We start from the raw sequence: 26,353 nt of genomic DNA, 5'->3' as shown, positions 1-26,353 counted from the left end.
CTGTGCAGTAAATCTATCAATGCCTCAGGCTGGATGAATGTAATGGTTCCTTTTGCTCTTAAAATTTATGAATTCATGAATGTAGAAAATGTATTTTTATCACTGCAAAAATGCTTTCTGTTGCGATAAAACTCAATTCCAAGATATGAAAAAATAGAAGAGAAGCAATTCCAGACTTCCAAGAAAAAACAAAAGCCTTTTACACCCCTTTGAAACAGGGCAATGCAGGCAGGGTCTTGCTAGAGAAAGACAGATGCAGAATGTGTGATGCAGACTTTCCTTCTTCAAAAGTTGAAATAAAATTGCTGTTTACAAACAAATAAAGATTGTAGGAAATCTAGCTCTAGGGATGTTCCACTGAATGTATAATGTCTGATAATGTTTGTTTAACTGGGCTTCTTGTATAATGCTGTGAAACAGAACTCACAGACATGTAGATTTGAAATTCATGGCCACATAGGTTTGACCTACCAAATATATAAAGAACAGAATAATGATATGATACAATTCCATGTGGCTACTTTCATTGTCAGGACACTGAGTTCAGAGATAGGACATCTATTCAAATAATTTCTCTTATTTTCCTAAGTTAATAGAAGTTTATCCATTAATTTTTGTATCAAGCCTATGCTTCTCTTCAAGCTACAGAGTATTTTTTAAAAAGCTATCCTGTCCTCATGTAATGACTACAAATATTGAAAAATTCATGAAGTGGGAATCATCTGACCAAGTGTAGACATATAAGCCATAGAGATTTATAGTGTAGACATTCCCATCTGAGACAAATTCCTTTTACAGGTAATGTGGAGAAGCAGCTGCTTTTGAGGCACAAATCTTCTCATCCCAAAGTAAGTGCCTGAAAGAGATGAACTGCATATTTGAAGTGACAGTTCTCCTGTACTGACTGTAAAGGGGCTCCTGGTGCTTAGCTGATATATTGTTATCTACATGTAGAGCCTCTACAATGCAGATATCTACATCTACATCCACCCGTCCCTGGAAGGGTTCAAGGCAAGGTTGGATGGGGATTTGAGCAACCTGCTCTAGTAGAAGATGTCCCTGCCCACGGTGGGGGAGGGCTGGAACTAGATGAACTTTAAGGTCCCTTCCTACCCAAACTATTCTGTGATTCCACGGTTCTATAATCTGGTGAGGTGCTTTCAACCACAAGGTTCTTATGCAAATGCTTATTTTGGTCAAAATTATCACTGCCACATAATGACAATACCAGTGTTTTCTACTTATATTTATTGGTTTCTACTCCCACTGTTTGACAGATCTCCCCCTGTTATAGATTTATCCAAGTAAGAGAGGAACAGGATGTTCGTTTAAGTTCCTAAGGAATTACCTCTAGCCATGAGTGTTATTGCTGAAAAAGTTCTCAAATAGCAGCTTGGTGTCTTGCACCTCAGCTCAAGGTTATATCAATCTCTACACTTGGGTTTGGAGAGGGATTTTCCTATTAATTGGTTTTGCATTGGAATTGAGGTCCATTTTCTGCATTTCATCTTTATTAATTCCCTAAATGTTTCCAGGAGCTAGGATGGGGTCAGTATAGTTGCTGACTTCTTTGTTTGTCTGGTTGTTCTCATTTTGGACTTTTGTTCTCAAGGTCAGATTTGTTCTAAACTGTCAAGGACTGCAGCTGGTGGTATGGGAGAGGGGGCAGAGTAGATTTTCGTTGGTGATGTGATATCTGTTACATCACCAGTTTCTGCAAGCAAATGGACTTGTTGAACCTGCTTCCAGACTTCTGCCCATTTCCATCCAGGTGAAGGAAAAGCAAGGAGCTTGTTGTCCTTTCAGAAACTCAGACCTCGCATTCAGAATTAGTAATATTTCACAGAACCTGTTAAAAAAGCACTGGCAGTGTAACTAAAGACTGCACTGTGATGGGTGACCAGATAGGTCAAGGCTGACATTTTCTGACTTCTGAGGCTGTGATTTTATCACCTTCGATGATGACTTAACAATTTTTGTGGGTGCAGTTTCCTGGATCTCAGAGAGAAGCAAAGAGGAAACCCCTCAGTCAGCAAGACTCATAATTTGGATACATGGCATGGATCTGTTGGAGTTCATGGATTACCTGAGGGTAAAGGCAAGATGCCATCTCTTTTGCTGGCCAGTGCTGAAGTGAGTGGGGCACGTGCTTTACTAATGGGCTTGGAGGTACCTGCTCATAACAGGCAATAGCAGCTCTGCCATCCTGCACCAAGAAGGGACATGCTACAGGGACAAAGAGCTGTTTATGTTTAACATTGGTGATTGCACTGGGATGTGAAACATGACACAAACAGCCTCATTAGTTTTAAGATGAAGCTTGGTAAATCAGGTAATTGAAAGCTGTCATTGTGCTGCTCCTGTTTGCTTACTGTACAGCTCGCTGTCGCTTGATATGAATCACCCCAGGAGACTCCAAACACGCCTTGCCTGGCTGGCTCAGACACAGCAACTCTTCATTACCAGAGCAGAATGAGCCTGTGTCTGACACAGATTAGGGCAAATAAATATTCTGAGGAAGCAGAGCTCTACATCTCAGGTGGAGGAGGAACAGGTAATGCTGTCACCTCAAGGGAAAGGCTTGAAAACCCTTTGATTCCTGCAGAGAAGAAACTGAGGCTTGGAGATAAAAATCATTGCCTTGGGGATGGGGAGGAAGGAAGACGGGCTGAAGGAAGCACAGAGGGAGTTCAAAGGACACTTTTTATGATGATCCTAAGCAGAATGATCTGTAAGACAAGTGCTACCTTACAATTAGGAAGGGTTTGCAAGTCTGCTGCTGTGGTCCCTCAGCTCTGGGAGACATATAGACCTTCTGCTATGGAAAATGTCCCATAAAGAGATAACTAAAGTGCTCTGCAGCCCCTGACCTGCACTGTTCATAAGGTGTGTGCACCTGAGACCTTTATTCCTTTTATCTCTATGTTTTGTATTGTTTTGTTTTATTTTGTTTTGTTTTGTTTTAGTTGGTAAGGACTATGGCCTAAAAGTCACAGGAGAAGACTGCAGGGAAGGGTGGTCAGTCTGTCGTAGTGGAGTGGTGATGGGAAGGAGGCAGGTGGGACTTTTGTTTTTCATTCTGGTATTATTCATATATTTTATAATTTTAGAAATTTAGGAAATGTTTTATAATGGACCTGGAGTTTCTACTGTAATAACTATAATAGTAAACTGTAATATAACCAATATTTTATGGTGGCTGACACAACTTCAAGGTTACTAAACAGATTGTCTCACTGAATGATTTCCTCTGGCATAAATATGCACATGTCCTTGAGGCTGAACAGCAATCTTCCATCTAGAGAAAGGATTTCAGGCCTGGGGTGGATCTGGGGGGTTTTGTCTGGTGGTTCTGAGACCTCCATGTTTGAATAGGAGGGGTACAGCCTCAAAATCACTTGTGAACCATCCATGATTTCACCCCAGAAAAGCAGATCTACCTGAGAATGATTGAGCAAGGTGACATCTGGATGTCATATGTCTAAAGGAAATCTTTGAGGAGCTCTGGAGAGAGAGAAGTGGAGCAGAATTAAAGTTACATGGGTTGTCTATGTGGTGATTTTTTTTTCTGCAAGCTTAACCCTGCAGTACAGACTTCCTATTCTTTGCCATATCGATGCCCTTAATGATGTTATAAAAATTCTGACCATGAGTAAGTGTTAGCTATTTATAATTTTAATACCACAGGTTATTTTTTTACCTGGGAACTTCATTGAATAGCCTCATAAATGGGGTTACTATTGTGTCTCCATTCCTGTTGAGACCTGCGCAGATTTCAAATATAGTAATTAACAGTAATGTTGGCAGGTATGAGAGTTCTCTACCGGTGAGGAGGTTGGCAGCCAGTCTGCCAGCCCTTTTCAAGCAGGAGACTGCAGGCTGCAGCCAGAGGAATGTCTCAGCAATGAATGGCTGACCCTTGATTCAGTGCTCACCTTAACTCCTCCTAATTGAGGTTAATGCCAGAAGCATTGACACCTTGATGCTCACTCATTAGTGCCTGGAGGCTACTGAAGATTGCTGACAGCTCAGTGAAACACCCGTTAGATTAAATTTAAAGGGAGCGTTTGACACCATGACCGATTAAGATATATTTGCATTTATATATATTTGCCTTTCCTTTTTAAAAACATATCAAGACAATGATATTTCCTTGCACCCTTTATAGAAGGATTCACAGTTGGTGCCTTTCTGCCAGCGCGTGCACATTTCTCTGCTGTGCACCTACCACTGCCCTGCTGGTTTCTAGCTGCTCTCTCTCCACATTAATGTGAAACAAACAGGAAATACTCTGGGATTTGGAAAATGAAAATTTGGAAAATATGTTCCTGACCATTGTTATGAATGGATCATGTGGGTTTAAATAAGTCCCTGCCTTTTGCCCAGGCCTCTGGCAGCAGGCAGTCGCTTTATTGAGGTGGCCAGCACCCCAAGACCCACTCTCATTCATAAGCTCTTTAACAATGGTGGATTCAGACTATTATAGAATGAATTATTTATTTAATAGACACAAAACTAACAGACATAAGACTTAAAACAGACTATTACTACACAGGAGTAAGACAAAAAGAGACAGCTAGTACTACACGTGGGGTTAAAGGTACCTATTAATTTTACTGCTAGTGAAGAAATAATACAACTTAGGATCCGATGTTTCTTAGCACCAAATTGTTGAAGGGGCACACATCGAAATCCTTTCCCTCAATTTCCAGAAAAGTAACCACGAAGTTGCACCCAAGCTTCGGGAAGAAATTGTCTTGCACCTTCCCAAGGAGTTTGTAAGAGACTTCTGTCTCTGTGATAAACTGTGATACTTTTACAGTGTAAAAACAGGCCTTTTGATCACATACATTTTTTATCTTTTCCCACATCTGTTAAGCTGGCAGACCTCTTGGCACCAGGACATGATACCCACTGGGCCTTGCCCACCTGGGTTATCTCTCTGATCTGCACCAGCCACCTGTGGTGGGGAGAGGGGTGATATGCCCTGCCACACCATGAAAAGAGAATTAGACGACCAGGACAGAGAGAAGAAAAAAATTGCAATTTACAATTTACAGCATTTGCACAGGGGTTTGTGTCATGCCAGCTGAACCAAAGAACTATCAACTCTCTTATCAATGTATATTCTGTGCTGGCTTTGTTAGATGAGTAGATACATGCGTTGCTCTCCAGGTGGAATTCTCACCATGCAGTATTTCCTGTGCAATCTTTGATTATATGAAATGAAAAGAAAGCAGTAAGATATGGCAAGTTAATTTCTAATTTATTGCTGTTTTGAACCTGAGGTCTGGCTCTCCATGGTCAAGCCACTAGTCCTGTGTGGACTAGGCAGGGAGGAGGCTGCTGTGCCTTATGTGAGTTATGTGCTTTATAACAGCTGAATGATGACCAACCCGGGTCTCTTTAGTATCACTAAAGAGCATTTCCCTTATTCCAGTTCAAGTTCTTGTTTGGGAGAGGCCAGGTAATGGTAGGGTGTAGATGCTGATATTTATGAGTCTTCTCACTACCTGTGAACAAACCCTGCCCTATTTCATCCTTCAGTAGTATGGGAGAATCCCAGAGGATCACTCTTCCCCCTCACTTTGGAGATTTTCTTTCATTTCTGCTTGATCTCTGAGGCCTGAGGCATGGATATTTTATCTTCTGTTTGTATGGAAGTTTTGGAGTGGGCTTTTACAGTGTCTGGTCGTCTCTGCGCTGGTGCTTAGAGATGGGGATGCCAGGGAGGCATTTAAGAGTAGACACCTCCCAGAAGCTCCTTAGGTAATGTCTGCTCAGCACAGATGAACTTCTGGGGTGCACCCCACCTTACAGTGGGGAGGAGATTGCCGTGGAAGTCTTGTTCTTCAGGAAACTTTCTTTAACATTCATCTGGCACTTGTATTTCCGACCTCCTTTTCAAGACCTCCATTTATTCAAAATATCCACACCCAAACAGTTAATGCCCCTTCAGACAGACACTTCAAATACTGTTGACCGTGGCTACTTTTCATGTCCTGTTTTAGTCACTGTTTAGCTAAGCCATTCATGTTCAGCTCCTTTAATCTTTCCTCATAAATCAACCTGCCCAGCCACTCAATTGTCTTTTTGTTGCTCTTCTCCTCAATTACCTGTACCTTTTAACAAACACTGAGCAGGCTTATGATTATTTTCCCTCTGGGGGCCAGCAGAGACTTAAAATCTCTTTGCCATATATTAGCCATGAGTTTGTTTCAGCATCAGGCAGGAGCAGCATCATTACCCAAGGAAGAAAAGCTGACTCTCTGGAGTTTCAGTTCCAAGTATTCAGCTGCTCAGTATTTCACTTATTATCCCTCATTTAGGTGAACTGAGCCAAAGAATGTAGGAATTTCTGAATGTCAGAGTAGGGAAGCATTTCTGTATGGGGAAAACAGGATCATGGGGAACAGCATCAGGATCCTTTGCTGGCTGGTTGTGTTTCCAGCTTTACTGACACACAGGCCTGGGGTCTTAAGGATGACTGATACTCCATAATATAAACAACGAAGCAAATCCTACTAGATCCCTTTCAAAGATATTTAACTAAATTCCTAACCCATGAGCCCACCCCGGGCCACCTCTTATCTTTGAAAGCCATCTCACAGCTGCATGTAAAGACTCTGGAGGCTGGTTAATCCCAGCAGATGGACCTTGGTGTCGGTGCCTTGAGGGGAAGGAGCAACGGAGGGAGGGCAGAGTCTTGGAGGTCTCTTTGTTGAATGGGTGTCACTCCATTTTGGTTCAAGCCAAAGCCTCAGGGAGAGGCAGAAAACTGCAGCTCCATCTGGAGTCCAGCAAACCTGTTTTGGGTCAAAAGTTGCCCCAGCCTGGATGCTCATAGCTTGCAGGCACTCAGGGAGTATGCATCAAGGACCAACCTGTAAAAGGGGATTGCACTATTTAGTCCCTGGATCATATATACTCCCTTCAAACTTTGATGAAGCTCTGAAAGTATTTTCTTTAGAAGAAAAAAATACCTCTTGGAATGGACAAGAAATGCCTATTTTAAAATGGTCCATGAAGAATTAGAAAGAAAATAACAGCTTACAAAAGGGCAACCCCCTACTACATCTCTTCCCCAGGCACGGTAGTCAGCACGGCCCAGGGGAGGGGCACTGGCCTAATGGCGAGAGGTTTTCTGCTTAACCCTGATCAATCATCAGCTCTTTGGGCAGACACTGGGCTTCCTCCTGCCTGGTGTGGTTAGACCCCATGCCCTGGGGCTGTTTGCTCAGCATCTGGCAGGAGAGAGCAGCAGCCTCCCCACCGCCCATGGGGTTTGGGTTTATGCATCGAGTGCAGACATGATCACACAGATGTGAGGAGTTTCTGCTTTCAGTGCCTACAGTTGCTGTTGAACTTTATTGACATGAAGCTTCGGAACAATCAGGTGTTAAGCTCCTGTCTGACATGTCCATTGCTGTCAGGATAATTCACTCAGTCATGAATTCAGTGACTGTCTCACATTTATCTTACATTTTTTTTGTTGTTTCTTATTGTTTTAATTCTTATTACTATGAAAAATAACTAATATTAAATTCTCTTCCTGTCTACTTTTTTTTCCAGTGAAAAAAAATCAAATCATTAGGGATATAACTCAGGGTTATATACTAACACACATTTTTTAACATGCTGCATATTGATCAAAGGGTCTGCTGCGTGAAAGCTGTACATGATTCCTACAGGGAGGAAAGGCAAATTTTCTCCTCTGTGCTATTAGAGATCAAAACCTTCTGCAGATGTCTTGGGTATCAGTGAAGAATGAAGTATAGGATGTCGGTGCCATGTTGTGGCTCTCTTTTGGGAGGATCGAGCCACCTAGTAAATTTGAGTTAGAACATGTGTAATGTAAATTTTCTGTCAGATATTTCTTAGCTTGTACTAACAAACAAATGGATTTTCTTTCCTTCCTCACCTCATAATTCTTTGTCCTTTAAGTTGTGCTTAATTAAATATGAGGGTACAGAAAATTAAATGGGGAAGGCACAGATACTGGTTTGTACTTTCTGTTTTTCTTTCCTTCCTGTTCACATTCAGCGTTGTCAGGGTAGTGATTTTCTCTTAAGCAACACTTAGGCATATGCATATGTTTGCATTTAATTTCCAGATGGGGAGGCAGGCCTCTAAGAACAGTGTGAGCTGCTGCTTTATGGATCTGGCTGGCTGACTGACTTACCTTCCCTTTGCAGCTGGCCAAGAAACTGTGCCCCACACCCAGGATGCCGACACACTCATGGCTGAGCCAGGCTTTTGGGCTCTCAAGTCAGACTGGTACAAAAAACGATTTAGCTGTCCTAGACTGAGAAAAGGTTCACCAGCTCCTTACATACCTGGGGCTCTTGAACCCAAGGTCATACAAACTGCTTTACTTTCTGGCACGACCGCTCTTCGTAAATGTGTTTCCTGAAGTCTTGGGCAGATTTTATTCAAGGAAATGTATTTAACCATCAGCATTGACATTTTGGTTATGGCAAAAATATTTTCCTATGTAGAGGGACTTGTAATGATCCCTCTGTTTCTCTGCAAGTGCTCCTCTGCAGACTTCCTGAAGGGAATTCTGTATCTCTGTGTCTCAGGGGTCTCATCCTGGCTTGGAGAGTTGTGTTTTCCTGAGGGACCTTACTGAGTGAGTTGTAAGTCTCAGTGTAGCTGGGTCCAACCCACTTTGAAGTTCAAGACTAAAGGTTCGGACTAGCAACCCGGAGTATAAGTGGAAGGCTGGAGTACTGAGTGCACAGACATATTGATCTGAATAGGAATGCATTTGCAAACAGGTATGTTATTAAACATGCTCTAATGCTGACCAGACGTAGCTGTCTACGGTATAATCAGCTACATATGGACTAGATATGTTGGCCTCCCTTTGTAGTCAGTATATGAAAAGAAAAAGGCATTTCTAGGTTGCAGTTTATCTCATTTTCAATAGGTATCTCAGGTACCCCTTACAAGTGCTTGTTTCTCTCTTTCATTTTTAAAGGAGCCCGTGGTGACTGGACACCATGTGAATATCTGCAGTGTTGACACCTGAAGTTAGGCCAGATAGTTCTTATCTTGAATATGTTTTCTAGAAAATTTTCTATTTTCAATAACTATTTGTCATTACTTTCCTAAGTCTTCAAACCTCATGATGTCTAAATTAACTTCAAGCACACTATTGATTACAATTTGACTAAAATGCTTCAAATAATTTCTTTTTTTTCCCAACTTATTAGTCTTTGACTGTTTCAGATATTATTACCAGAAAAGTAGAAAATTAGTATATAGTTAAATAATATCTGCTTTGTGTAAATAACAGATCTTCTGAAGAGTTCTTAGCCTTTGGTGGGTTTGAACCCAGTTTTGCAGGATGGGACTCAGGTTTTGATTCTGATTCTGAATATAGTTGCCCAGAGGTTCCACAACTCTTGCTGTAGCCAAGGAAATTCGTTTTTGTACTGACTAGATATGTAGGGCTCAGTTGCCCATATATACACATAAAGTGATATTTTAGACAATTTGGTTTATTTATAGATCCTGCCTAATATTTGCACAATCTGTCTTTGATGTTTCAGCCTAGGGCCTTTCAAAAGCACTCAACAGTCATATTTAACTGGATCATGGGTATTTGACCAGCTGAATTATTCTTGGACCAGTGCTGACAATAATGGGATCTTGCACACAGAATGCCTATGTGGACAGTTACATGTTGACTTCCCAGATTCTTGTCACTGTGCAAAGATGAAACCTTGGGAAGGGTTTATCTTTGTCTGAGGGATGCAGTGGTCTTAATATAGTTTCCTTGCTCTGGCAGCTGTCCCTGTGGAGGACAGCAAGACTGCAGGAGAGAGGCGTGTTGCTATTTATTTCTTGTTTTTACCCGTCTTTGAAAACAACGGATCCCAAAAATGGACACGGCAATGATGTCCTTCTTATGGCACAGAAAAGCAAAGAACCTCTTCTCTATTTTGAGACATCAAAGGAATCCATGTCCTTCTGGAGTACATTTCCTTTTCCCACTTAGTGAAAAAAGAAAACCTTTCCCAATCCTTTGTTTTAGTGGAAGTTACCCAACTCAGAAGCAGGAGTCTGCTGTTAGGGCTAGAGCTTGTAACACTGAAAACATAGCAATTCTCAACCAGAAATGCCTTGAACCAACACAAGAATGATAACTTGTCCCATTGTCAAAGCTCCTGGTGGTGTTTATGCACTGTATCAGGGAGAATGCTCCTGCAGATCCAGTTTCACCAGCTCTGTGTGGTGTTTGACCACATGGAAGTAGCTGGGGTGACACCAGCAGATCCACGAGCACCTCCACATCCCTCCTGCTTTCTGACTGCCCAGCCAGGCTGTGTGCCCAGCTCTGCAGGGGAGGTTCTGCCTGGTTTGAAGGACATGCTGCAGCCACGCCTGCAAGGAGTTGCTTGCTTGGACAACCTGTGTCACCTGATGAAGGGACTAGGCCCCTCCAGTGAAGTGAACACCTCCAGTAACACAGGGAAGCTCTCCATTCTAAGCAGTGTTTAGTGCATGCAGCTTCCAACTAGACTGTGTGGTTTGTGAGGCTCTACAGGAACTACCCAGCCCTGATCTTGGCAAAAGCCAACACAGCCTAATTAGAGCCTTTTCCAGCTGGCCCCAAACCCATTAGCACCATCAGCCAGTCTTGCAGCATGCCATGCTTGGCCACTCCACTATCCCTGCCCCATGGAGGTGTCCTGGGAGTTGCTGGTGTTGGTTCAGTGCCTACTGGTAGGAAATTCCTATGCCAGGGTGAGTCCCCCCGCCTTGAAGCTCCCAGCATCTTCTGTGCACTTGCTGTCTCCCAGGCAGCAGAAGGAGCAGGGGATGAGTCTGAACACATCAAGGAGGCAGATGTGACCTGCCAGGCATCCCTTATTCTGGGCAGCCAGTTTGGAGATGTAACTGTGTTTTGGAGAGAGTCCCCATGGGCTACACTCTACAATAAAAATGTTCCCTGGCCCTAAGGTAAAGTGGCAAGGCATAGCTCACATCTGAATAGAGGAACTCTCTATACTCAAACAAGCTGCTAAGTCCCTGGCTGTGCTGTCTCCTGGGCCATGCCAGGGTGGAGAACAGACCAAAACATCTCTGGAAATTTTATTAGTTACAACCTGTGTACAATTCCAAGCCAGTGCTTGAGCCCTTTAGTTTATTAATACAGATATATCCTGGATTGGAAGTTCAGATCAAAGAGTTTTATTGATCATTATTCTTGCAGTCCCTCTTTGTTTATTCTTCAGTCTTTCTGGGATAAAAGGCTATGGCATTCATGATCCTGACATGCTAAAAAACACCCCTGCTCCAGATCAACACAGCTTCACTGCCAGAAAGGGCTATGGGGCTGCAAAAAATACAGGGGATGTATTGAAACTGTCTGGCCCTTGTGTGTTGGAGAGTGAGTCTGGCATTGGCCAGGGAATGGCCAGTGAACCCTGAACTTGCCTCCCATCACAGTGAGAGAGCAAGAGAGGAACAGAGGAGAGGGCTGTGCCCTGGCACTGCAGGGGAAATTGCCCTATTTTTTGTTCTTAGGCTGTTCTCAAATATTTTTGTCCAGTTCTTTCTCTTGTTTTTGTTGCCATAAGGTTGGCAAAGCAAAACCAGCTAATGCCAGTTGTTCCCTCCGTGCACAGGACACAGCCACTTGGCTGCTCAAGTCTGAGAGAGGAGCAGCTGTTCCATGTACCTCTGTCTGGGACATTCAGAGCAGGAGGATGTCTCTTCTCTCATACTAATGACCTTGTCCATGATTTCTCAGCCTACTTGGAAGGAAAAGAGATTGGACCACATCCATCATTATTTAGATTGGCAGTGGAAACCAACCTGGGCTAATTTGATAACTTGGAAAAATACAGACTCCTCAGACCAGTGTTTCCTTTGGACATGCACATTCTAGTAGCATTTAATTTATTTCTTTAATTACCCCTCCAAATCTTCATGAAATATTCCCAGTTCAGTCTGAACTCTGGTTTGCTTTGAAGGGTCTTGGGATCAGATCCTATAGCCAAGAGAAGCTGGAACATTTCTAGTCATTAACCAAGAATGACTCTGAAAGGGTTTTGGGATCCAAAATATGGAGATATTGAAGAAACCTTTCTAGTCAAGGTTCGAATCCCTTCTTAGATGACAGCTATTGCTGAACACAGTGGGCAGAGCAAGTCAGTAAGAGTTGGTGTCTTGTCCAAGCAGTTCCTAAGACCTGCTGCAAAATACTTTCAGTGGAATCAACAGGTTTTGAGTCAGGTCTTGGGTGACTCTGTTCTGCAATAAACATAGGGGGATAGCAGTAATTGTAGACCATGGTGCTCATTTTGGCCACCATGGTATTATTACAACAGATCCCCAGTCCACAAACACACCCTTTCCTTTGCTAACCCAGCAGCTCTTATGAACCAAACATGCTGTTGAAAGAAAGTTGCAGAGAATGTGGTTTCCCTGAGCATTTCAAACATGTTATAAAACCAGAGGAGCTGAAGTAATCATCATTACTAGTAAGCAGACTTGGAGCCTGAGTCTGAATCTGCTGTGAGTATAAACAACCTGTGTTCGTGTGCATCCTCCCTGCCTTTGGTGATGAGTGTTTCACTGTGAGATTAGGGGTTGAAGGCTCTGAGATAATGATTTCATCTGTGTTCCTCTTAGTGCTGTAAAGCCCATAGAATATCAGAAAATTTATTGCTGTGACTTAGTTGCAAACTCCCTGGAGTGGACAAGGGTTGTGGACCTCATGATAAATAGCACACGCTAATATTTAGCAAATGATAATGCAGACCACAGAAAAGTGGGAATAGGGGAAAATATATTCCCAAGGGCTGACAACTAATGCAAAGAGCCAAGAAAAGTTTATAGCGGGAGGGAATTTCCCCAGCGTCCCTCCTCCATGCATAAGTCACTGCATTATGGATGTGTTGCACAGAGCCCAGCATTGATCCCTCCAGCACCAGAGTTACTCCTGGCAGGAGTTCAGAACATACAAACTCACAAAGCCCTGCAGGCAGAGCAGACCTGATGTTTTCCAGCCCCAGCTGGAAGGTGGTAGAGCCTATATTTGAAGCAGATGAAAGGGCTTGTGACTAAAGCTTAACTGGTTGTTTACAGGGCTTCTCTGATGCCTCTGTGCCATCTGCTTCATGCACAGGGCAGGTATCTTGCCAGACCATTTCCCTGTCACCCCTTCCCAGTTAGCCCCTTTCCAGAGAGCTAAAAAATCCTCCATCTTCTTTCACTCAACCAACAAGGACAAATTAGTGCTAGAATCCCCCCTCTGACTGTAAACGGAGATGTGTCATTGCAGGGGATGAGGCACATACAACATGATGTCAGAGGGTGGTGCCTGAGCCCTTCTGGGATCAGGATCACTTGGTGAGGTGTTGTACATGCATGTGTACAGACAGCACTGTTCTGGTGAGTGCTGTGCCAAATTATGTCAATCCTTGAGGCAAGAGGGTTTGTACAGCTGGTAAGGGGTTGGGGTAAGCCGGGGGCTGGGGTGACCTACAGCCCCTTTTCCTTCTTTGGCCTTAAAAAGAGGCAGTTGGAAGGTGGGTGATGCCAACCAGCTGTGTCTGCCGCTTCCAGTCTGGGATGGGGAAGGGGATGGGCATGGTGAATTCCTGGTGAATGAGTAGAAAGGGAGGAGAGGGAGGAATGAGAGGGCAAGTCACAGTCTTGAGACATGACAGGTCTACAGTGGATGAGGCAGCTTTCCCTTGATGCCTGCAGGAAATCTGGGTCATTAGAGGGTGATGGATGCCTTAGCAGAGCTGTCTGTCCTGTGGTGATGGAAAATGTCCATCTCATGCAGCAACACAGTGCTTAGTCCACAGCCGAAATGAGGAGACTCAGAGGCAGAGGGTGGCAATGCCTAAGGGCTTTAAATATTACTTTGGGGTAGAGGGTGAAAAGTGATGCATGTAAACAACTGATTGTGAGAGGTAAGTCTTTGATTGCAATTGAATCAGATTTTTCCTTCATTTGTGGGAAATACGGAGTGTTGGTGACCAGACATACAGTCATGACACTTCTGAGAGACAAGGATTAGAACTGCAGCCTTGGGCTCATAAGGTGAGAATTAAAGTTTCCTGTGTGATTATATGGAAACTGCAGTAAAACACACATAAAACCAAATTGCGGGTCATGCGTTTCAGATGCTGGAAAGGGAGGAATGATGGATAGCCTGTGGCAAAATTCAATGTACGTACGTGTGACTGCAAAAGATCAGAAGGAGGCATAAGCATCTGATTTAGAATACTTGTAGTGCAGAGGCAGATTCGTAGCATATGTTGAGAGCTTATAGGGAACAGACCGTGCAATATGTGATACCACACGCAGAGAGCCAGCACTCTGGAAACGTCCTTCTCCTGGGAAAAAGATCATGGAGCAACATTTATTTTTAAGAGGCACCCTCATGTTTTATATATTTGTGCTTTCTGTCACGATATTTGATAGCATTGCATTCCATCACTTGGAGACACGCTGCTTGGGAAGGCAGGCCTGGAGAGTACCTGTGCTCTGCTCAAACCCCTTTCCCATGGCTGCATGCCATACTAGTCCCTTTATTTGGCCTTTGAGTGTTCTGAGAGCAAACTGTGTGTAGTTGGGTTGAACTAATGAAGTATATCCTGGGAGAGATGCACTGGAGAAGGACACAATGGATTAATAGACCCAAGGAGCAGATCAGTGAGATGCTCCCAAATAGCAAGTCCAACCCTTCCTCCTGAGTTCCAAAATAAGTTAACATGAAAACTGTACACTTTCAAACCCCAGTGTGCTCAAATCAAAGCAGCAATGCCCTAATGAAAGCCAATTCTAACCCTGATTCCTTACACATAACAAGGGGAGCTGGCTGTCCTGCCTGTGCCCTCCCTCTGCCCACCCTGACAGCCCATATTACAAGCAGCCTGGAATGCTGTGCATTCACCTCTGGCTGTGGGCGAGCAGGAGCCTCTGATAGTGTCCTGCCTCTTGCTGGAGTGGATGTGACTGGTGGAGGCACATCTCTACCCACCAAAAATCTCTCATCTGTGATGACACACAGACACTTCTGTCAGCATCTCCTTCACGCTGGATGAAATATCATTTGGTTGAGGCCAGGGGGAGCAATCTTCCTCCTTCAGATCCCTTTTCCAGCGACTAGGGGATGCTTCCAGGTATTGAACAGGCAGCCAAGGCTTCTTACTGCTCTTTGCTGACTCTTATGCTGCAGCATAGCTGGGGGGAGTGTGGGGTCCTCTGGCTGCTTTCCAGACACCAACAGCTGCATGTTCCCCTCCAGAGAAGTGGCTCTGGTCCCACAGAGATGGCCTGATGCAATGGCATTTGGAAAGACCTGCAGCAAAGCAGCAGAACTGGGAGGAAGGGATCATTGCTGGGATAAGAACGGTGGAAAAGACTACAGGAAGGGAAATGGCAATTAGAGACATGGTTGGCAATGGGAGAGAAGTGGGAGTGATGGAAAAGGAATGAAAGAGAACTCTGAGAGCAGCAGTTCAATCACTTTGTAGATAACACAGGATACTTGAGCCAGGATTTCAATTTTTTTTTTTTTTTTTTTAATATTCCAGCTCTGATCTGAGTTACTGGAGAAGAATTGTTTTATTGTTGTGTTCCTGACTTTCCCCATTTATGAACCAGATAATGGCCATTAGCAAACCTATAGCAAGTGAAGGCATCTTCAGATCCAAGCCTGGAAGTGTTGACACTTGAGCATTATTGATAGACGTGTGGAGACAGGCTGTCTCTGTGAATACTTCTGCAAAAATCTTCTTGAGTCTCTTTAAATTTGGCAGCTCCTACAGCACATGAACCAAACCTGAAGCACCTTCACAAAATCTGACACTGGTACTTATGCCCTAACAGTTCTGCCAGCTCATGACAGGTTTTGCAGTGTCTGGTGTCATGGGGGGCAGAGCAGCAGAGCTCCGAGTGCATCCTTAAGGACCAAGCACCCATAAGATTTGTCTGCAGCTCCGAAAGTGTGAGTGAGATCTCTGTCTGAACCAGTCCTGGAGGCTTGGACAGATCTGGGTGACCTTAGACAGGTCAATTATTCCCTCCTTTCTTCACCCCTGCATTTAAAAAATGAAATATGAGGGTACTTTGCAGAGGAGTGATGAAGGTAAGTAAGGTAAAGAGTAGGATGTGATGAGGTGTATTGAGAGTCCATGGAAGTGCTCAGATACAAGCTCTCCATTAAGGTGGATGCTGTCATCTGCCATTCATCTGCCATTCACCTCACTGCACTCCACCCTCGGTCACTGATCATTAACATCACTCAGAGACTTGAAGTGATTTCAACAAATTGTCTGAGATGTGCTGTTCCTCAATTCAATAGGTCTTAGGCAAGACAACAGAAGAAAGTAATGCAGTGTCACAATGCTGATAGCAAGAGAGTCACAGATGCTGATACCAAGAGACTTATTCAGTCCATTTTGATCTTTTTTGTCTTGCTTTTCTCAACTCATCAAACAATCGTTGCTGAACTCCACAACTGTGTCTCTCTGAGATCCTTCCTTAGGACCCACAGCCCAAGCCTGAAGCTCCCTAAAAAACTGGCCATTTTGAAGATCTTCACCATATCTTCAGCTCTGTTCACATCTCTTTTCAGAACCAGAGTGAGTGATGAGGTTTTCAGACAGAAGTATCACAGATACAGTTGTGACTGGTGTATTTGATATAGGCTGCTGCTTGTGCTTCACTGGCCTATGTGTGCAGCAGATATGTGGAGCTGGTGGGACATAGTAGGGAGTGAGGGATGTTCAACAGTCTGGTGTTTATTTCAGAGTTTCACATCTTCTGAACCATGGCAGGATTGGGCCTCTTTCTTCTCCCCACTTTGCTGTCCCAGAACTGCCCTGGCCAGTTACTTATGCCAGTCTGAGTCACACAGCAGCTGGAACAACCTTCTCTCTTCATTAATTTTTGGAAATGTTTGTGTTTTGAAAGGGTAGGGCCCATGAACAGGACACTTCATTTTCTCCAATTTACATCATTTTCCTGCTCAGATGTTTGGTTGTTTTTTGGGGTGTGTGTGTTTCCAAACTTCCAGAACTCTGTTGAAACAGCTATTTCATGACTGCTAATGGAAATTCATATTTATGTTTAGTGGAATGACGCAAAGAAATAAAGAGTTCTTTCTTCATGACCGTGTTACCCCCCTGCTTTAAATTACAAAAAGTTGACAATTCAGACATGATGTTGATCCAGAATCCTATTCTTGTACTGGGGTGACCCCATATGCATGGTGGAAAAAGAGTTCTGATCTGTGCAAAGGGTGTCTGTAGGCACTAACTTTTTCTCATGCCAATATACCTTACTGCCCTTCCTGTGGGTTAGCTGACTTTCACCGAGTTGGGAAACATCCATAGAGCGCCGTGAGTGGAAGTGACATATTTACCTCGCCTTGTCTCCTTTCATCCCATTTTAGCCCTCAAACTAACAGCATTAGGAGGCCCCACAGAATGAGAACTTGAAGTCAGTACTGCTGGATTTACTGAATCTCTGTGCTATCTCCTGACACTAACATTAACTGAATACATCAGGAATGGGGCAGAATACAACCTCTGTGAGATGAATTTTAGGGACATGGGAAACAAGAAAATCTTAGAAATGAAACTTGGGAAACCAGATCTGCCTGCTATGTTTGTCTTGCAATTAGTCAAGGAGCTGGCTCACATAGTTGTCTCTGAAAACCAGAAGAATCAAATGAGAACCAGAGGACAGAGGCAAATATATTGTATTGATCTTTACAAATGAACAGCAATCATTAAAAGAGTTAGTAACTATCCAATAGATTTGGCTTCCATGTCTAGTGAAGGAGTCTAAATAAGGAAGGAAGAAGAATTTGCTGTGCCATGCATTCACATGCAGCCATATGTATATTAGCTAACCCTCAGGAGAATTGCCAAAATGGATGGAAATGGTGGAAAAAGGAAGGGGTGAATTTTGTCGTCATGGAATACTGGGGAAAGGACTAAACAAAGCAAATCTGTAAGCAGTTAAAACAAACCTCATCCCTGGTGAAGAAGAGTGTACTGAGTTTTCTGTGTGACTTAGAGCACACGTTATTTATTAATTTGATTCCTTTAGTGGCATGTAGGAAGTATGCAGTCCCTCTACATATGTTGACTTCACCATTGAAAATGAACATGGATGACACACACATAGATTTGTAGGAAGGAAATCCAGACGAAACTTAATCACTTTGTTTGATCCAACTGCAGGCCAAGTAGATGAAAAGAATATGGTCATTTAATCTGTGTAAATAGGATGCCTATTCATGTACTGAGGCAATTAATATATTGTTTCACGAAGACTGAGCTGAAAAATTAATTTAGATTGACTGGAGATGAAGACTATAAAGCAGACTGAAAACAGGCTGGAGGCTCCAGAAACACATAATGATGAATAAATGCCAGCACTTGGTGGGAGATACCTCAGGGAACAGAAGGGAACAATGTTAGACTGTTTTTGTTTAAGATCCTTATTAATGGTTTGGAAGGAGGATTGGCTATGACAGCTCATTTTGGGATGGTGCTCATCGTGGGAGAGATCATGCTTTCCAAAGCACTAGTACTAACAAATTTTGATCTGGCAAACTTCGGATAAATCAAAATCACAGCAAATGATTATGCCAAAAAGTTCAGTCTGGGGACCTTACCCAGAGTCCCAGTGAATGCACCTGTCTGTAGATGCTTTGCTTGGAAATCTCAGTCCATGTGGTTCACCATTTAGAGCAAACACATTCTCTTAGTTTCCATTAGGATTCAGCTTCTCCCACTTATTTATCTAATGTTTGTCTGACTTTGCCCACACTGGATTCTCCATCCCAGCGCCTCCTGGCTGACCCCATGGACATGCTGTTTCCTTGTCCTGGTATTTGAACATGTATTGTGATCCTAGCAAGCATCTTGATACTACTAAGTATTTCAGACAGAGGGCTGGGGAAGCAACAGGGAGCCGTAGGATTTCTGTTTCCTTACTAAATTTACTGTTGTCCAGCCTGTTTCCAGAGGCCTGGGATTTACTCAATGAAAGCTGAACGTCAGGACTGTCATTTGGGGAATATCATCATTGCTTTGAGATGGAGATTCAGTCCCTGGAGGCACTGGGTCACAGTTATCTTTTGACTTGGATTGTGAGTGTTCACCTGCCCTGGTGAGGGGAGAAGGGCATGGTGCTGGCTGGGAAAAGGGATGGACAATGCAGCTGGCCCCGCTGTGCACATCTGGGCAAAGGAGCTGGACAGGTAACCCTGTTCCATATCTGGAAAGAGGTGCAGGGAGGGAGTTAAAGGGAATGCAGAGCACTTTTTTCATCATTTTGCAATGCATTGGATGGCACTGTCCAGCACTATCTGTAAGGTTCAGTTGTTATTCCTTCATAAGACACTGCTGTGCTGCCCCAGGAGTCCTACACCCCCGTGTGTGTCTTCTGCAAGGCTCAGGAAAAAATACAGTGAGGTTGTCTGTGGTGGACCAGTTCTGCAAGGCTGGTTCATATTCCATGTTGTGAACTCCCTGGGGCAGGGAATGTCCTAATGAGTTTCTTTACTCAGCACAGTTGTCCAGGCAGGGGGTGTAGCTCAGTGGTAGAGCATTTGACTGCAGATCAACAGGTCCCTGGTTCAACTCCAGGTGCCCCCTCAGGTGCTGCTTTTTTAGGCCAGGTATCAGAAAAACAATTCTTTACTGCGAGGGTGGTGAGCCCCTGGCCCACCCTGGCACGGGCTGGCCACAGCAGCTGTGGATGCCCCATCCCTGGAAATGTTCAAGGCCATGGGACTCGGAGCAACCGGGTCTGGTGGAAGGTGCCCCTGCCCATGGCAGGGGATTGGAATGAGAGGATCTTTAAGGTCTCTTTCAACCCAAACCATTCTATGCTTTATGATTTTGTGCTTAGACACTGAGTAGCAAGATTGAGATTATGAAGCAAATTAAAGCACGACCAAAGGGAAAAACCACAGCCAAAAAGCAAGTGAAGATGGAGAGAAGGACTGAGTTTGAACCACAGGAGCACATTTATTTCAGCCCCTGGAAGAATCTGCATTTTCTCTGCATACTCTTCTGGTTTGGGTACAGATACTGCAAACTGTGGCAGTCTGACGGTCACAAATGCCAAATTTCCCTCTTCTTCTCCAGTGCTTGGCTGAAGGAAAATTGCTCACATATTCCTGTGCTTAATTGAACATTGGTTTGGCTCTTGAGTGGGAGGAATGACTGAGAACTAAGAATTAATTGCTTGATTCATTCTCTGATTATTCTTTACAAGTATTAGAAAAAGTGTTATTATCTGCTGAAAGATCATTATTTTAATTGTGCTTTGATGAGAACAGAAAATAAGGGATTCAGTTACTCAGTGTGGTCCATTAGTAGTGTATTAAAGACAAATGCAGAATGCCATGAAACTTTTCCCAAAGATGACATTTATTAGGTTGTAAAATAGCCTCCCACAGAAGCATTTGAAGTCCTGTCACTTAAATGATAAGTTACTGAGGCCAAGAGGCCATAAGGCCTCCCTAAATTAATTGCTGTTTGAACTGGAGTGAAACTTTAAAAAAGTTGGTTTGAAGATTCCCAGTGACTGTAAGCATCCCACAACACATGCAAAATTGTCAAAGAAACTAGATTTATTTCTCTTCTGAATGTCTAGATTTAACTTCTACCTATTGGCCACTATGAGATCTTTTAAGGTTGAAGAAACTTTATTAGCTAATTCCACTTCTCTCTTTAAATACTTACAGTCTGTGATTAAGAAACCTCTCAGCCTTTACTTTGTAAAATTAAAGAGGTAATTCTTCCCATGTCTTTCTCCAGAATGAGGTTTCCCAATTCTTTATTCATTCTTGTGTCTTTTCCCTCAATTATTTTTAGTTCCTTTTTAGTTCCTGCAGCTTCTAAAATAGGCTCTGAATACCAGCAGCCAATGCCAGGTTGGCTTGTTATATAATTTCTTTGCTTCTTCTACTTGAGTTTACATCTCTAGTACATGCATTATGCTGCTGAAGATGTCTGTGTTAAACCACTTAGATTCTATCACTTTCTAGGCTTTTTCCAGTTTGCTTCTGGCCTCCTTTCTCATGCCTGAGAAGCAAGTTCTCCACAGTTTAATCTTACATTCAGGACTTTACTGAAATTCATGCTGTTGGCTTGTGTGCAGTTTACTGAATTCCTCTCTGGATTGTTTTGCTTTATTGTCCTCCATATTCCATGTGCCTCCCAAAATTCCACAAACTTACTTAATAATAGTTTAACCTTTTCTTCCATGTCAACAATAAAAGTATTAAATAGCAACTGGTAAGCCAGCATCTATAAGGGGCTGAAAATTCACTTGCTGAGTGAACATTTGCCATTTACTATTTAATTTGGAAAGGTATCAGCTGGTCTCCAATTAATCTACACTGTACTATGTTTATTTTAAACCAGCCAAGCATATTACTCAGTAATTCAAATTTGGTGCTCTTCAAAAGCCCATTACCTCAACACTCTTACTTTTATCAATCTTGTTTGTAGGCTCATCAAAAGGCGAGACTGGATTAATTAATAAGACTCCTGTTCCATTACACGTTGTTGATGTATATTAATTATTTATTTGTTGAACCCTGTCACAGATGTTCTGCGATTTTGCCCATGATTGATGTGCATCTGACAAGCCCATGATGATAGCTCTAACTACCCCTTTTTAATGTGTGTGGTGTATGGAGAGCATCACTTATTTACCTCCTCCTAAAATCTTCCCGAAGTTTCAGGAAAGCATTGTGTTGCAGTGGGTTGGGGGCATATATAACAAGAAGCCACTGGATTTCACTAAGGGCTTTTAATATTTAATATTATTCTAAATGTGTCTGTTGGTTTGTATTATTGTATCATACTCCCTTCTGAGTAGCTGTTTGCATACAGAATCTTGAGAAAAGAGACAGGAGGAATCTTTGGGAAGATCACTTGACCTGGTCTGAACCCAGCTATGTTATTTTCCATTCTTTTCCTGCACCTATCAGATGAGCATTGGAACATCTTCCGGTAGTGCATTACACAAAATGATCATACATATTTCAACTATTGTTTTTATAACCTCTCCTCTGGGGAAGAGTGTTTGAAGTGCAGCACACTATTTTCTTAGGGTTTTAAGGCAGTTTGGCTTTTGTGAAATGTGTATCCTCTTACATATTTCAGAATCACAGCATCATTAAGGTTGGAAAAGACCTTTCAGATCATTAAGTCCAACCATTAACCCAGCACTGCCAAGCTCACCACTAAAATATATCCCTCAAAGCCACATCTACACATCATTTAAGTATCTCCAGGGATGGAGACTCCAGCACTGCCCTGGGCGGCCTCTTCCAGTGCTTGATAACCCTTTTGGTGAAGACAGTTTTCCTAGTATCTAATCTAAACTCCACTGGTGCAACTTGAAGCCATCTCCTCTTGTCCTATCACTTGTTACCTGGGAGAAGAGATTCATCCCCAGCTCACTGCAACCTCCTTGCAAGTACCTCTGCTTTTTACTCGTTCTTTATGTTTTCCTCTGCTTTCAGTAAAGGATGGAGATTTTCCTTGACCCTCCTTTGGCTGGTAATATACTTATAGAAACTCTTTTTTTTTTTTACAGAAGTAGCTGCACTTTTATTTCTCATAGCAGATGCAAAAGAATTGAACCACATAGCTTTAGTGATGGGATTTGAAGCAGCCTGCTGTTCCTAAAGGAATTTGTTCCACCATTTTGATGAGATCCTTTTTTCTGTTCCCATTGATCCAGAGAGTCATAGTTGCTAACCATTGTCTTCTTCTGGTCCTTGACTACGTCTTGGAGATATTCTGAGTGCAGACAACAAAGACGCAGGCACAAAATTCCAGACTTCTTCAGGAAACTGGAATAGACAATGGAGGAGAGATTTGCTGTGCAAATCTGTTCTCAGACAGATGAGCTTCTTGTATCAAATATCTCTGTGCCCATATCTGTCCCATTGTTATATCTGTCTCTCCAGCCTGACATGACAGACATTACTCAAAAATAGCAGTGAATGGGAGCTTAGCATCAGCATTCCCTGTCAGCTGTGCTACTGCCTGTTGGAAAGAAAGATTCCCTCTCTGAGGCACAGGGGATTTCAGGTTGAAATGTTACAGTGGCGCAGATTAGGAAGGGGGAATATTTGATTCAGGAATCTTAGCTCAGAGTCTGGAACATGTTGGCAAACCTGAGTTCTGGGTAGATGGGCCAATGATTAATGGCTAAAACCCAAGAAGAGCTGTGTTATAAATAGAGACATTTTTTGTATTTCTCACAGAACATGATTGTGCTTCTTTGCAATGGCCAGTTTTGATGCACACTGGAGTTACTGAGAGGGGTTTGCTATCTGATAATAAGTTGGGGCAAAATTTATAGGCTTCAGGGAGATCAGAAAGGTTTTATTTGTCCTGTTTTTTAATTTAATTTTTTTTTATCTCTGACAGCTTGCTTACATGATAAGCCCCTTGCTCAAATTCATCACATTCCTAAGGGTAGAAATGCAACTTTGAGATATTGAAAACAATTAAAACTTCACATGACTTGACTATAAGCATCTAACTAAACCCTGTAAGATCAGCAATTCCCAAAGTTTCCTCTTTGTGAAATCCTTTTTGCAACCACAGTACAGTTTTCCTTTGCACTTCCAGGTCTCTGATCATTTCCAGTCCAGGACTCAGGATTCATCCTGGTTTGGGAACCCCTGTTCCTGCCCCGTGGGGAGAAAATACTCTCCTTGCTGAGCCTCTTGAGCCACAGTCTGCACTTTCACGGGATTCTCAGTTTCTCTCTGCTCTATAACCTCTATAAAAAATGAGAAAGCATCAGCAGTGCAATGCAAGAGAGATGAAGGGTTTAATCATTCCTCTGTGTGTTACTATGTTTTTAATTTTCAAGAACAGGATCCTTGATCCCGCGTTTTCTTCTATAGCACACGGGACACACTCATGGATAAGTATTCACTGGATGAATTTGGCTTTGGGAACAGATCTTTGGAATCAAGAACATGGAGAATTTTTCAGGTTTCCCAGTGACTTTTGTGCCTTGATTTAAATAATTGTTCATTGGAAATTTATGTCACTTTCATCAACTTAGTTCAGCAAAGATGGTGTTGGTATCAGTGGTACAAAGTGACTGAAAATTCATCCTGCTATTACTAAATGATGTCTACAGATACAGTGGTATTTTACTGTTCTTTAAAATTCGCCTGCTTTTGGCTGTGCTGAGGAAAACTAATGCCTGCTGGAGTGTTTCTGCCTCTGCCTGTCTTCTGATTGTGACCTGACATGAACTTGTTTATGTAATGCTCCCTAGCAGCAGTGCTGCTGCTGGAGACAGGGCTGTTCCTGTAACCAGAGGTGGCTCCACCTCCAATTTTAAAGGTTTTTCGAGCTCTTCAAGTTAACAAATACCATGCCAGGAAGGAGAAGGTTTCTTCCTGGTCATATCACTGGCACTGGAAGCTGGTAGTATTTTATCTCCAACTCCTGTGCCAGGTGAGCTTGCTGAGAAGGGCTGTGTTTGTTCTTTTCTCTTGCTCTCTGTTGCTCAAGACTCCTCCTTTTCTTGTGCTGCAATTCATCCTCTCCTGCAGATAATCATGAATATTGCAGTGAGGTGACTCCTCCTTGATAGGTGTCATTTTTTAGCTCTTGTGCCAAATGCAGACTGACCATGTGGATCGGGAAGATTTGATGCCTTAGCTCAAGATGGTGGAGTTTCAATCAGTTGCCTTCACAGGAACACTGCTATGGCAGTTCAAGGCTCTGCCTGGATGCTTTATGGCTTTGGTGTCATCATCTCTGCAGGAGTCAGTCTCAATGTAACATAATAAACAACAATATTTTGTTTCAGGCCAGGAATTTTATTAATCATTTATGATATTTGTTGAAGTCATGATTTCTTTAATGTAGCACAAGTCTAACATATGCAAGGAGTAGATGCCCTCCAGATGTGCTTCCAGGCCTAAATCCAGGGCTAGAAATCCATACCATACTCATTCAAGAGCAATGGAATGAGGGCCTGGATACCCCTTTATTTCTTTGAGCTGCCTCCATATTTCAAGAGCAGAGGCTTTGCGGCATGAAACTGTAATTTAAGGATATTCCTTTGCTGATTTCAAGCACTCAAGCCTTTGAATTTTAAGAATTAGGTGCTCTTGGGGTGGAAGTGATGTGTCTCAGTGGAAGTCTATCTTAAAATAATCTGCTGGTGATCAGCTGTCCATGGCCAGACATCTGGCAAGAATCAGGTCTGTAAGTCCAACATACCCCCCTGAGAGGAGTTAGACTGCTCCAGTGGAGTGTGTTCCCTGGGACAGCAGTTCTGACTCATTTCCATGCCACAGACTTATGCATCCATTCACAGCAGACCTCAGATTGCAACACAGGGCACCAGGTATTCTGCTTGGTTTTTCCCAGATGCTAAAGCTTACTTATAGGGCTTTTCCCCCCCTTTCTTTTCTTTTCTCATTGTCTTTTGTTCCTGGTTTTCTCCCTTCACTCCACTTTCTATATGGGTAAAATGACACATATCAGCTTAGAATTTATGTTCAGATGTACTTGTCTCCTGTTCACGCTCATGATGGCTTAGAAAGCCTGGAGGGAAATTCTGTAATTTAATGTCCATTCATGTGTGTTTTCAGTACTTCCCATTAAACAGCTACATGCAGAACAGAGATAACAGAAACGCTGTCCCTACTATTCCATGGAGTACAAAGTAGGCATCACAGGGATAAATTTGCCTTATTTTCTTCAGAAATATCTAATCACTTCAAAGGCTGTCCCTTTGACTGCCCAGTTGCTCTACCTCCCTGTGAGTTGCTGCAACCTGGAATTGGGAGTGTTTGGGCAGATAGTGCCAGAGACACCTCAGCAGTCATCCCAGCCAGGAAAGCTCTGAGAAGTGCCATGAAACTCAACTATATCCCCAATTTATATTCCTAGAGAATACAGAATACAGTACAGTATGGACGTGTTTGGGCTGGCTCCACATGGAGTAAGACTGACACCCACGGAACATCCAAGCTGATGTGCCTCTGGATAGGGTCCATCAGTTTAACAGGTGATGTCCCTGGCATAACTTCACTGCATTTGGACTAAGATGATGCATTTCCCTACCAAGTGCAGTCCTGCAGCATGACTTAGCGAAGCTTGGTAGGGCATCAGCTCGGAGATCTCTCCATATTATGGCACAAACCTAATAAAAGGTACAGGGAAGCACCCAAATTTGTATTTCAGTTGGTTGCATCCTCAAAGGCATTCGGTGCACTTCTGTTCTTTCTTTCTTAGGTGTCTGTTTGTACTAGTTTGAAAACAAACCAGTGGGAGGCACTAAGTCAGAATAA

At 43.0% G+C, this 26,353-nt stretch overlaps 1 protein-coding gene and 1 non-coding gene across 4 annotated transcripts in view; both read left to right on the top strand.

Moving 5' to 3' along the window:
* EVA1A (eva-1 homolog A, regulator of programmed cell death) overlaps positions 1 to 26,353 on the top strand; it is a 206,293-nt gene that overhangs the window by 105,909 nt on the left and 74,031 nt on the right. The window lies entirely within an intron of this gene.
* Positions 19,578 to 19,649, top strand: TRNAC-GCA. The gene has a single exon. It is a non-coding gene; the product is annotated as a tRNA-Cys (tRNA).

This window comes from Corvus kubaryi, unplaced genomic scaffold (assembly GCF_017639235.1).
Source record: "Corvus kubaryi isolate FWS band 111438036 unplaced genomic scaffold, C.kubaryi_AGA036_p1.0 37354, whole genome shotgun sequence".
In the NCBI taxonomy this organism is placed as follows: domain Eukaryota; kingdom Metazoa; phylum Chordata; class Aves; order Passeriformes; family Corvidae; genus Corvus; species Corvus kubaryi.
Note: the sequence above shows the minus strand (reverse complement) of the source record. Positions and strands in the feature narration are given on the sequence as shown.